The 12,619-nt window shown below is 39.1% G+C and overlaps 2 protein-coding genes across 7 annotated transcripts in view; one reads left to right on the forward strand and one right to left on the reverse strand.

Moving 5' to 3' along the window:
* The window catches only part of SGMS2 (sphingomyelin synthase 2), a 173,189-nt gene that overhangs the window by 101,258 nt on the left and 59,312 nt on the right, over positions 1–12,619 (reverse strand). For all 6 annotated transcript variants that reach the window (XM_072755520.1, XM_072755521.1, XM_026017563.2 and 3 more), the window contains one exon: positions 3,336–3,503. The gene's annotated coding sequence lies outside the window, so the exon portion shown is untranslated. The remainder of the gene's footprint in view (positions 1–3,335; positions 3,504–12,619) is intronic.
* PAPSS1 (3'-phosphoadenosine 5'-phosphosulfate synthase 1) overlaps positions 1–12,619 on the forward strand; it is a 183,279-nt gene that overhangs the window by 16,861 nt on the left and 153,799 nt on the right. The gene's annotated exons all lie outside the window — the stretch shown is intronic.

The raw sequence follows: 12,619 nt of genomic DNA on the forward strand, positions 1-12,619 counted from the left end.
GGTAAACAGATTGGAGGATTCTTCTCTGGAGAACCTAAATTAACCCTAAGACTGACAAATACTGATATTTTTCAGATTCACCCAGTGAAAAGGTACTGCCTTAGTCTGCTCAGACCACTATAATAAAATGCAATAGACTAGATGGCGTAACCACTTATTTATTTCCCACAGTTTTGGAAGCTGGGAAATCTGATGAAAGGCCTCTTCCTGGCTTACAGAAAGCTAGTTGTGTCCTCACATGGTGGAGAGAAGGATTTCTTTCTCTTCCTCTTCTTATAAGGCTATCAAGCTTATCCAATTAGGACCCCATCCTTATAATCTCCTTTAACCTTAATTACCTCCCAAATACACTATCTCCAAATACAGTCACATGGGATTAGGGCTTCAGTGTATGAAATTTATTTATTTATTCATTTATTCATTCATTCTTTTATTTTTTAATATTTTATTTATTCATTCATGAGAGACACAGAGAGAGGCAGAGACACAGGCAGAGGGAGAAGCAGGCTCCATGCAGGGAGCCTGACGTGGGACTCGATCCCAGGACTCTGGGATCACATCTTGAGCCAAAGGCAAAAGCTCAACCTCTGAGCCATCCAGGCATCCCATAATATATGAATTTAGAGGGGGATACAATTCAGTCCACAGCAGTAAGTAAGAAATAAATGTCGATTGTGTCTTTTAATACATTTTCAGATTGGTTTATTATGGTGTCCATTCCACCATGATAAATGCAAAAGGATCCATTAGAAGAGTGAAGAAGTTGTTATGCCCCAAGCCTTTCTAGAGGGCAGCCAACCTCTCCCAACTAGAACAGAAGACAGAGGGCTTATGGAGGGAGGTCTCTAGGTGAAAAATGGTATGAATGTGTTCAAATGTTTGGGAATATTTATTCATAGAGGTTCAGTAGATCTCTTGGAAAGAATTTAAAATGAAATAAATGGTAGACATATGCGAAGCTAAAGAAATGGTAGTTTTGACTCCAGGAAAAAAGAAAATGTTGTATGAAAAGGAAATATTCATTATATGCAACTTGGATTGAACAGTGAATATTTCCTGGATATAGTAATGTAAATGATTGCTGACAGCCAAAAATTGTAATAAAGCTATACTGAGAGGACGAGGAAGGAAAAGGATGTATGTGTGTGTGTGTGTGTGTGTGTGTGTACATCTCTCATGACATACTTTAACTTCTGTAACAGGAAGTATATAGAAAATGTTTAAAATAGATCAATAAATAGCAGTATAATAATATAATTTTAAATACATAAATAATTACTAGTAGAAGCAACATAAAAGTTGGAAGTGGTTTGTACTGTGAGTAGGGTGGCGAGCAGGATTGTGGACTGGGTAGGGCAGTGTTATTAGTGTTTACTAAAGCCTTTTAAGTACTGGCTAGATATTTAAAAACTGTATGTATATACTGGATAAAAATCAGTTATACATTGTAGCTTTTTAAAGTACATTGAATGAGGGACACCTGGAAGGCTCAGTGGTTGAGCACCTGCCTTTGGCTCAGGGCATGATCCTGGAGTCCTGGGATAGAGTCCCACATTGGGCTTCCTACATGGAGCCTGCTTCTCCCTCTGCCTATGTCTCTGCCTCTCTCTCTCTCTCTCTCATTCTGTCTCTGTGTGTCTTTCATAAATAAATAAATAAAATCTGAAAAAAATAAAATAAAATACATTGAATGAAAGGTGAGAAAGGAGAGATGGAAAGTGTGGAAAGCTCTTCCAGGAAGCTTTGCCCCCAAGGGGCAACAAAAGTACACAGCAGCTCCAACATTCAAGGGTGGACTTAAACATTTTTTAGAAATTAAGATAATAATACTTAGTTAACAAATCAAATGGTGCAGAGTTTATAAAGAAAAGCAAAGTCACCTACCCCATCCTTTTCAGCTAATGGCTGTCCATTCACTTATAAAAATTTAAATATATGGCCTCTTTCAGTGCATGTGTAGTCCCTCCCCCCTCCACTCCCCAGGAGAGGAAGGCTCACAAAGGATATCTAAAAAGGGAGAGGAAGGTCTCACTAGCACAACTGCTCTGCCCAGGTCTTCCCACCTGGGGCCTGGGTGCCCCTTCAGACGGAGGGGAAGCTAGGAAGCAGTTGGGGCATTTCTGTGGCACTGCTCTGTGGAATCCTGTGATCTCTCAGAATCAGTGTCCTCACTAGAAGATGTCTATTGCAAGAGAAAAGAAAACCCAGTTCCATGTGTGATATAGCTTCAAGTCGTGAGGACTGAATTCCATAGGAGAAGTAAAAAGAGTGATTTCCTACCTCTGCCCCTCTTGAGAAAAATGGTAAGAGGCCCACAATAGCTTTCTGTTGGTATCTTTGTCCAGACCCTGTGTGGCAATAATTATAAGGAGGCATAGAATAGTTCTTGTGGTCAAAGCTCTACAAGAGTATCATATGTAAGGATACATTTTATTACACTTGAGTGCCTATAACCATAACAATATGGTGTAAACACACACTGTTTACTTTCTGAACATTAATGAAACTACTATATTTGTTCAGAAGAACAACCAAAACTATAAAAGATTTCAAAACAAACCTAAAAAGCCCCTAAGGGAAATGACTTAGTTGGCCTGTGGATCATTATCTAATGATTTTTAAAGATTACGTTTTAAATTATTTGGCATCCTATGCTTCTCCTGTTCCCAGCATATTTAAAAGAATGATAGATCTGCCAAGTTTAATGTAATATAATCCATTATAAAAATTACTGAACTCAAATGCTATAGGCAGGGCTAAGCACAGGTATGTGCTTATCCATTTTGGAGAGAGGTTGTGATAACCAATATAGGAAGAATCAGCGTACCATATCCAGAGGGATATTTCATATGTATTCCCCAACAGAGATCCAACTGTCAAGTTTTCCATGATATTGTCATATTAATATGTTGGTAGATGAGTAGAGGCACTGCATCGTTTAGCTGCAGTACATAGTTATACCACCCTAGAAGAGGGAGACTCAGATGACTTCAGGGACCAGGTTGGTAAATCAGATGGGATTGATGTTGGGACCCAAGAGTACACGTATTAAATTAAACCTACACTTGTATAGTAATCCCTCCTTATCCATGGAGGATACATTCCAAGACCCCCAGTGGATGCCTCCAATCACCGATAGTACCAAGCCCTATATATGCTATGTTTTCTCCCATACATACATACCTACGATAAAGTTTAATTTATAGATTAGGCACAGTAAGAGATGAACAACAATAACTAATGATAAAATAGAACAATTACAGCAACATACTGTAATAAAATTTACATGAATGTTATCTCTCTCTTTCTCAAAATAGCTTATTTACTTTACTTACCCTTTTCGTGATGATGTGAGATGACAAAATGCCCATGTGGTGAGATGAAGCGAAGTGAAGGCCACAGTCCGTCATGACGTAGCATTAGGCTACTATTGACCTTCTGATGATATGTCAGAAGGAAGATTATACTACTTTCAGACCATAGTTGACTGGGGGTAACTGAAACTGTGAAAAGCGAAACCATGGATAAGAGGGAGGAATGCTGTACATACATATACACATATATGTACCAGCATATTATGCTTGCCAAACAAGAGTCTGTTGGTCACATCTTTCCTAGGGGCTGCCAATTTTGTGGTCTTTGCTTAGCTGTAGGACTACTAGCCCTGTACAAACTCTAGGATCATAACTGACCTTCAGAGTCACTAGGATTTCTGACTCTATCCTGGCGCAGAATTGATTTAGGCCTAAAATAGTTAATCCTAAATAATTGCCTATCCTTCAAGTCCTGCTCAAACTCCACCTCATCCATGAAATTATCCCTTTACCCCTCTGAAATGTAGCCTTGTCTTCTGCTGACCTTGCTTTGTATCTCTGTTACAACAATTCCACTGTCCTTTACTGCAATGGTTTGGGTATGTGTCAGTGTCAGCCTGAATGGCCCAGCCTTACCTATGAAAACTCATATAACTCTTAGTAAAATTTAATGGAAGGAGTTTCTTAGTATTTTAACTGACATATAGAAATTACAAAAAATCCTATATCTGTGACCAAACCAAAAAGTATCTCCCCCGACCAGAGTAGTTTCTCCATATTTCCCAAACTAGTGTTCCTCAGAACATTAATCCCAAGAGATGCTTCTTGAAAAGTGCTCTGTGGCCAAATGCTGAACTCCATATCCTGAGGAAGAGTCATAAAGCACATTGGCATTGTAAAAGCTGTGAGAAGATCAGAAGAGACTAAAGAAATGTTTACTTTTTTCATCAAGGATTCGTTTCATATATTTGACCATGAGATCCCTTTTTTAATAGGACTATTTAATGGATTGCTCTCAGAATGTAGTCTTTGCATAGGCAGGGAGGACAGACTCTCGCTCCAGACTGCCTACAACCCAATCCTTACTTACCATTCATTGTCCTTGGGTAAATTACTTGACTGCTTGAGGACTAAGCTTTTTCATCTGTAAAATGGTTATAACAACAGTAAGACATACCCTTATAGGGCTGCTATGAAGGTTAAGTGAGTTAATACATGCAAACTATGTGCCTCTGCCTAGATTTGGAGTTTAGATTAGAAAATCAGACCTTCAAATTCAACAATTGAAATATAAGATGCTGATCTAAATGTTCGCTTTGCTACCAATAAAAGCTGTTTAGAGGAGGCATGTTGGTGGGTTTGCTAACATGATCCAACACCTCCCTGCCTTATCCACCCCCACTTCACCCACTTTGATTCAAATGTCTCAGTCAGAGGCCAGGAAGGATATGCAGTCTTCCCTTGTAGGGGGAAGAGTAAGCAAGAGTAAGCAAGAGTAAGTGTCTTACTTGCAGAGTAAGCAAAGTTAAGTGTCTGTCTTGGTATATTAGTGTGCTAGGGCTACTGTAACAAAGTATCACAAGTGAGGTGGCTTAGAGCAATAGAACTTTACATCTTACAGTTTTGGAGGCTAGAAATCTAAAATCAAGGTATTGTCAGGACCACTCCCTCTAAAACCTATAGGGAGGAATCCTTCCTTGCTTCCTCCAGTTTCTGGGAGCCCTGGATGTTCTCTGGCTTGTGGCAATGTAATTCCTACCTCTGCCTGCATCATCACATAACATTCTCCCTTTCTCTTCATGTGGACTTCCCCCTATGTGTGTCCATTTCTGAGTCTAAATTTCCCCTTTTTATAAAGACATGGGTCATGTTAGGATAGAAACTACACTGAGGCTCTCATTTTAACTAGATTATCTCTGTAATCTAGATCCTATTTCCAAATACATCACATGCTGAGGTATGGGGGTTAGGACATTGACCTATCTTTTTATGGGGACACAGTTCAACCAACAACATCCTGAGACCAGGTGTCTAAAATAGAGAAAATGGAACTGAAGATAAGTTCTGAACCTTCTTCTCCACATCACCAATCAGAGACATAATTTCTTCTTGCCTGAGTATCCAGCTGTGCTCCCAATACTTTCTCTCCTCCTAGGGCTAGAAATTTACCCCTCTCCCTATGGAAAGTGAAGGTGTAGGGAAATGTACCTCCCCTCCCTGCCCTATTCTCAAAATGTAGCCCAAGAAAAATTTTTGGAATTAAATAGGTATTTTGGAACTGCTTGTGGTCCTGCCTTAAAATTTGTCAGTTTTGTCTCTCCTGGGGCTCAAGGATATATCCGTGTGTATTGAAGAAAACACTGGTTACCTAGACACTGGAAGACTTGAGTACTCCTTGGTGTTGCACTTGGGGCCACCTCAATTGGCTCTGCCCTTGGGACCTATGTTCTTTGAGGCCTGATTTTTTTTTTTTGGACAATATCCTCATTAGTCTTAGAAACAACTTTTAGCAGCTAATGAACAATAATAATAATATGTATTTAAATTTTTACTAAAGTTTTGGGGGAGAGGATGGCTATTCAATAATGAGAAAAAAGTGAAGTTGCACATGGAGCAGATAGTGTTTCAAATAGAAATGCATAGAATAAGTCAGGCATTTTAGTCCAGGGAGAGTAGCTAGCAAGTGGTAAATGTTTATGAAGTGCTTGACCTGTATTGGCTCACTCAATCCTGAGGCCTGATGGTGGGCTGTAGGATAGGGTAATCTGCCTTCAGACTTGCACTTTTAAAAACTGAGCTACACATATCTCCTCTTCTGCATGAAATAGAGGATGTTGCTCTTATCATTTTGCCCTGAGAGAGGTTTGTCTAAGTTTTTCCACAGCATTTGATACATTTGGAATTATTCCCTCCCTTGATTGTGTGATCCTCTGGAACAGGAACTGGTCTACACTCACCTAATTTGCTGCCTGTCACCTTGCAGGTAAGTTTTTAGTTGAACAAATAAATAATTTTTCCCAAAGAGTTCTTTGAGGATTTTTCTGATCCACATAGATATTATAGTCTTCAAAGTAAAGTGATTTATGAATTTTGATTACTTCATACCCAGAAGCAAAAATGTCTAGGCTAAGATTTATATTCAAAGAAGGGACATTATGTTGAACATCCTTTATCATTACTTATAGCTTTGCCCACAGTTTGATCAAGCCCAATTCTTCTTGGATCTTTTCATGGAAGTGTCCAGGTGTTCAATGCTGGCACCTTAGTATCTTCAGGCAACCTGCTGAGTGATCACTTGCATAGGCTCTTTCCAGACTCAGTGGGATAACTTGACTCTCGCCATTATCAGTAGAGAAACACAGGCTAATCTGGTGCCCCATTCAAACCCAAAGCTTAAATAAACTGTAAATACATGGTGGATTTTAGAATCCAAGTAGTTGACTGACTTTTGTATTATATTCTACTTCCTATAAAGCACCTGATTTCTTGAGCCCCCAAAGCACTGGCTGGGTCTAATAAATTCACAGAAGGAAATGCACATATTGAAAGAATCTTAAATCAAAATCTGATGGTAACTGACCTTGTGACTCACTTTGGGAAATGGAAGGGGAAAGAAGCCCTGGCTACATAAATATATTTTGCAAGAAGTTGCTGTGGCCAACTTCAAAAAGGTTGTTGGTCTGTGTTCTCCTCTAGTATTTTGATGGATTCTTGTCTCACATTTAGGTCTCCCAACCATTTTGACTTTATCTTTGTGTATGGTATAAGAGAATGGTCCAGTTTCATTCTTCTGTATGTGGCTGTCCAGTTTTCCCAATACCATTTATTGAAGAGACTGTCTTTTTTCCAGTGGATATTCTTTCCTGCTTTGTCAAAGATGAGTTGACTATGGAGTTGATGGTCCATTTCTGGGTTCTCCATTCTGTTCCACTGATCTATGTGTCTGTTTTTGTGCCAGTACCTTGCTGTCTTAATGATCACAGCTTTGTAATACAGCTTGAAGTCAGGCATTGTGATGCCCCCAGCTTTGGTTTTCTTTTTCAACATTCTTCTGGCTATTCAGGGTCTTTTCTGGTTCCATACAAATCTTAAGATTATTTGTTCCAATTCTCTGAAGAAAGTCCATGGTATTTTGATATGGATTGCATTGAACATGTAAATTGCTATGGATAGTATAGACATTTTCACAATATTTATTCTTCCAATCCATGAGCATGGAATGTTTTTCCATCCCTTTACATCTTCTTCAATTTCTTTCATAAGTGTTCTGTAGTTTTTAGAGTGTAGAACCTTTACCTCTTCGGTTAGGTTTATTCCTAGGTATTTTATGGCTTTGGGTGACTTGATGGGATGAGCACTGGGTGTTACACTATATGTTGGCAAATTGAATTTAAATTAAAAAAAAAAAAGCCCTGGTTAATTAGCTATTTATTAAACCCAACACCCTTGTCCTTATGTTATTCTAGACAATTTGTCCATATAAAACAAATGCCAGAGCAAGGGGAAATGATGTATGCATGGGAAAATAGGTATGGAGGCTGGGTGAGGGCCAAGTGGTAGGAATGGTGGCAAAGAGTATGTCTCTTCTGTTTTCTAAATTCAAGAGAGGAAAAAATGGATATTGCTTCTTGGTCTGGTGGGTTCTGGCAGCCTAGATCTTCAAATATTTGTTCAGGAGCTTCTGTGTCTTAATTCAGTCATTCATTTATTTGTTAATTCATTAACTTGAATAATAAGCATGATTGTGTGCCTATTATATGCCAGCTACTCAATGGCACCCTTAGAATATAGAGATGAATGAGATCTATTGCCCATATTTCAGAGTTTAGAGAAGAATTTAAATATGGAAACAGAGTAGATTGTAAACACCTTGAAGGCAGGAATACGACTTATTCATCAGGTAACACTGATACCTGACATGTTGACTGGTACATAGTAGGCATTTAATAAATGTTGGTTGATCTCTTAATGAAGATATTGGTGATCCATTATTAAAGCAATTATCACATTTTGGTGTTAAATTGCAAAACACATGTAATACAGTCAAAGACTTCAATAAATGCCACAAAGTGATCTGCATGGTAGTAATTTAATTAGATTTGCTGGTTGGAGAAATATCCCAACATAACCTAGATGTTATACATTCTTTAATATATTGAAACCTCAACTGTGCTACAGTGCTGCTGTGTTCTAACTAGGCTTTAAATGACTCATCCTGAGTTAAAAGTCTCAGGGTAGAGTGCTCTTCCTTAACACTAGCTCATATTTCATTCAGCTGTGGCTCAACCTGAGTGAAACAACTGATATAAAAAGGGCATCAATTGTTCTAGTTATCTCTGTGAAAAGAATAGCATGGCATGGGATGACAGTTGCTATGTGGACATTTATAACAGTGGTGTGTTTATATTCTTATTGATTTCTGATAGCACTTTAAAAATAGAAGCCATAAATTATGTATAGCCAAGACCTATTAGGAACTGCAAGGGAACTACACTTAAAACAAATGGCCCAAGAAATGTAAAGTCAGCTGGCTTAGAGTAAGAATTTCTAACAATAATTTATCTGTAACTGCTACTAGTCATGCTATGGCCTTACGAATGCTAAGGGGTATCTCTGGTGTGGCTACAGCCAGGGGTCAGGGCCAAGCCGTGGAGAGTATACATATGACTTAGTGCCTGTCAAGTACTAGGAGTTATTACCGGGGGCTCTAGGATTATGCTTATCTCCATGGATGACTGCCTATAGAGGGCCACAAAGTTCCCTCCATGAGACTTTATAATTGAGCAGCATTCTCTTCATAACATGATATGGAAAGAAGAGCATGAGATAGATGTGTCTTGTCTCAGCGCCAGTGACACTGCCAGCTTGAACATGCTTCAACTATGGCTTTCCCCATAAGCTCATAAGGAGGCCTTGAGGCAATGGCTGTCCTGCAACAAAGTAGTGCCATGCTCATTAAACTCTCCTAGTCAAAGAACTCTGTGGATAAGGGATTAGACTTGGCACTTCTACAAAGTGGTCTCCTTGGAGTTCAGGGCCAATAACATACAACAATTTGAGTAGAGGCACTGCAAAGATTACATTCCTTAGCTTCACCTAACATTTGAAGACATGCAAACAGCTGCTGGGAGTGCTTGAATGCCTTCTAACTGTGCTAGTGGAGGAAAATGTCTAGAAGAAAGTGGGAAAAGTATACAATCTGTGTGGAGAACAGAGGAAAGCATACAAATAGCCTCTGACTATCATGCACAGGCACTTTGTGGTCACCTATACCTGGCCTTCTGCTAGCACCGGTCAGGGAATGAGCTAGTTGTTCTTCTGAAGGATGGTTGAATGACTGGGGCTGGATAACAATCTCTGAGCATGAACTGGCTCTATGACAATTAAAAGGCATGTCCTAAGAAAAAGAAAAAAAAATCAACTGATATTTATTTGTTTACTACATACTAGTTGCCAGGATTACAGAGGTGAGAGACCCAGATTACCTTGACAGAGTTTGCTATGAGCCTATTGAGGAAAAAAAAAAAAAAAAGCTTTAAAACCAAGTCATAAAAGTAAATACATACTTTCAAAAAGTGATATGTGTTTTATTTATTTTTTTAAAAAAATTTATTTATTTTCTTGACAGAGAGCACACAAGCAGAGGGAGTGGGAGTGCGAGCAGGGAGCCTGATATGAGACCTGATCCCAGGACCCCAGGATCACTAGCCGAGCCAATGGCCAGACGTTTAACCAATTGAGCCACCTAGGTGCCCCATGATATGTGTTTTAAAAGAGAAGTACAGGATTCTTTGAGGCATGTTATAGTTGAGCCTAAATTAAATTTGGGCATTGGGGAAAGACATATTTTGAGGAAATGACGTTAAGCTGAGAGCTGAGAGTTGAAGGCTGGAGTTGAACTTAGGAGAGAGAGAGAGAGACAGAGAGACAGAGAGAGAGAGACAGAGAATGTGCCTGTGTGGTGTGAGGGATAGAAGGTAAGTGCTGGGAAGATGGAAAGTATCCTGGGCAGAAAGAACAGCAAAGATCTTGTGGGGAAAGTCTGGCCCTTTTGAAGAATAAATAAGAAAGCCAGAATGGTTGTTGCATGGTGCCTGAGACAGACATGGGTATGACTTGAGGTTGGGGGTAGGCAGAGAACATGCCATTCAGGTTTCTTAGGCAATGTTGAGCATTTGTGATTTTTATCCTAACGATGGAGTGTGGTTGTTAGTGACCTGCAGTGGGCAGATGGATTGGGGGATACCCCAGCTACTGACCTGAATGATAGTGCTTCTCAGTAGTGTTTTTTTTTTTAAAGGGATTATAGTGTCACCTTGGATGTAATGTGAGAGAAACAGGGTCACATTTCATAACACATTTTGTAGGTTATCAATGGTGGTGATAGTGGTTTATCAAGGTTGTGAGAAAACTATGCAATCATGCAAGAAAATACTTCATGTTAACTGATCTCCCACAAACTTTAAATGCCACGAGCACATGGGTAAACTTCCAAGAAGGAGGAGCCAGTAAATAGAGAGGTTCCCTCCTGAAACGTGAGTCTGAAGACAGTTGTTCAACCAACATCCTGCCCTAACAGAACCTCTCCTTGCAAGCTGTTCCCTCCCACCCATCAGCTCAAGAAATAAAAGGGGAGTTTAAATAACTCATTCACTGACCCTTCTCCTCAGCTTGAAAAATTTTTTTCCTGTATGTTTCTTAGGAAAGAGTAACCAAAAAATACCAAGCTGCAAATCTTTAACGCTCCAAAGAATGCCTATGGTGCTGCCCACATTTGCAAAGCCTGAGCTGGGATTTGTTTTTGATTAAGATCCTAACAATAATCCCAAAGAGCATGTACCTTATAAGATTTTTTTTGTAAGTATGCAATTCAACATATTTTGCATTTCACCTGGGAAGTGATTTCTCTTTCTTTTAAGTTTGGTGTTGGGAAGCATAGGTATAATTATGTGTCAAAACCTACAATCCCAATGAATCAGGGAAAACCTATGGATTAGTAGAGGAAAGGGCTATCATTTCAAGGTATGTTTTTATGAGTTCAACCATTAAATATTTAAGAAGGAAGTTGTTGTCTAAAAGCATTATTTATAGACTATCACATAAAATATATGATCTATTGTTTACAGATATGTTAGGTCAGAAGAATATTAAATTCTTGGTTTTAAGTAAGTATTAAAGATGACAACTGTGACTGCTATAGAATGAAACTGAATGGGTTGGAGAGGCAATGGAATAATTGTTTCAGAAGATTGAGAGTGAGAACAAAAAAGTGCTAGGATTGCACAATATATATGAACTCCATACACTGCTCAGTAGACGACTGACAGCTTCTAGTCCTAAGGCAGTAAATCTGAACTCATGCTTAACTTATTATGTGCCTTACTCTGTAGAAAAATCATTTCATTTTCCTCTCATTTGTATAACTGTAAAAGAAATGGGAAAGTAATAAATACGTACTTGACAACCAGAAGTATGGCCACAAAGAAAAATGATTCTAAAGTCTTGGCAGATGAGGGCTGGATTCATAGAACTAAGCAGTATGAAGTTTGAACAATATTTCTCAAGTCCTATATGCCACAGGATTGTGCAGTTGACCTTCTAGAAAGCATCGCAGGCCAGTCTTAATCTCAAGCTGGTCTTACATCATGAAAAATGGATATTGCCAGCTAGACGAGGCAGTTGAACCATAAAATTTGACATGAACAATACAGACTCAGTATGACATGAAAGCTTCATCGTTACTAATTCTTGATTGTCCATTGAGTCCCATTTTATTTTATTTATTTTTAAAAGATTTTATTTATTTATCCATGAGAGGTACAGAGAGAGTGAGGCAGAGACACAGGCAGAGGGAGAAGCAGGCTCCATGCAGGGAGCCTGATGTGGGACTCGATCCTGGGACTCCAGGATCACACCCTAGGCCAAAGGCAGGTGCTCAACTGCTGAGCCACCCAGGCATCCCTTATTTTATTTTTTTTTAAAGATTTATTTATTTGAGAGAGAGTAAGCGAGCACAAGCAGGGGGATGGGCAGAAGGAGAGGAAGAGAGAATCTTCAAGCAGACTTCCCAGGACCCTGAGATTATGATCTGAGCTGAAATTAAGAGCCAGCTACAAAAAAAAAAAAAAAAAAAGAGCCAGCTACTTAACCGGCTAAGCCAACCCAGGTAACTCCATTAATTCCCATATTAAAACTCCAGAGATTCCATACCAGAGTGCAAGGGAAATGAGCACTTCTCAGCTGTGAACATGGCTCTAAGGGGAGAGAGTAAAATTCAGATTACCATTCAAAGCTTTATCAAGGTT

Source organism: Vulpes vulpes, chromosome 4 (genome assembly GCF_048418805.1).
Source record: "Vulpes vulpes isolate BD-2025 chromosome 4, VulVul3, whole genome shotgun sequence".
NCBI classification, from domain to species: Eukaryota; Metazoa; Chordata; class Mammalia; order Carnivora; family Canidae; genus Vulpes; species Vulpes vulpes.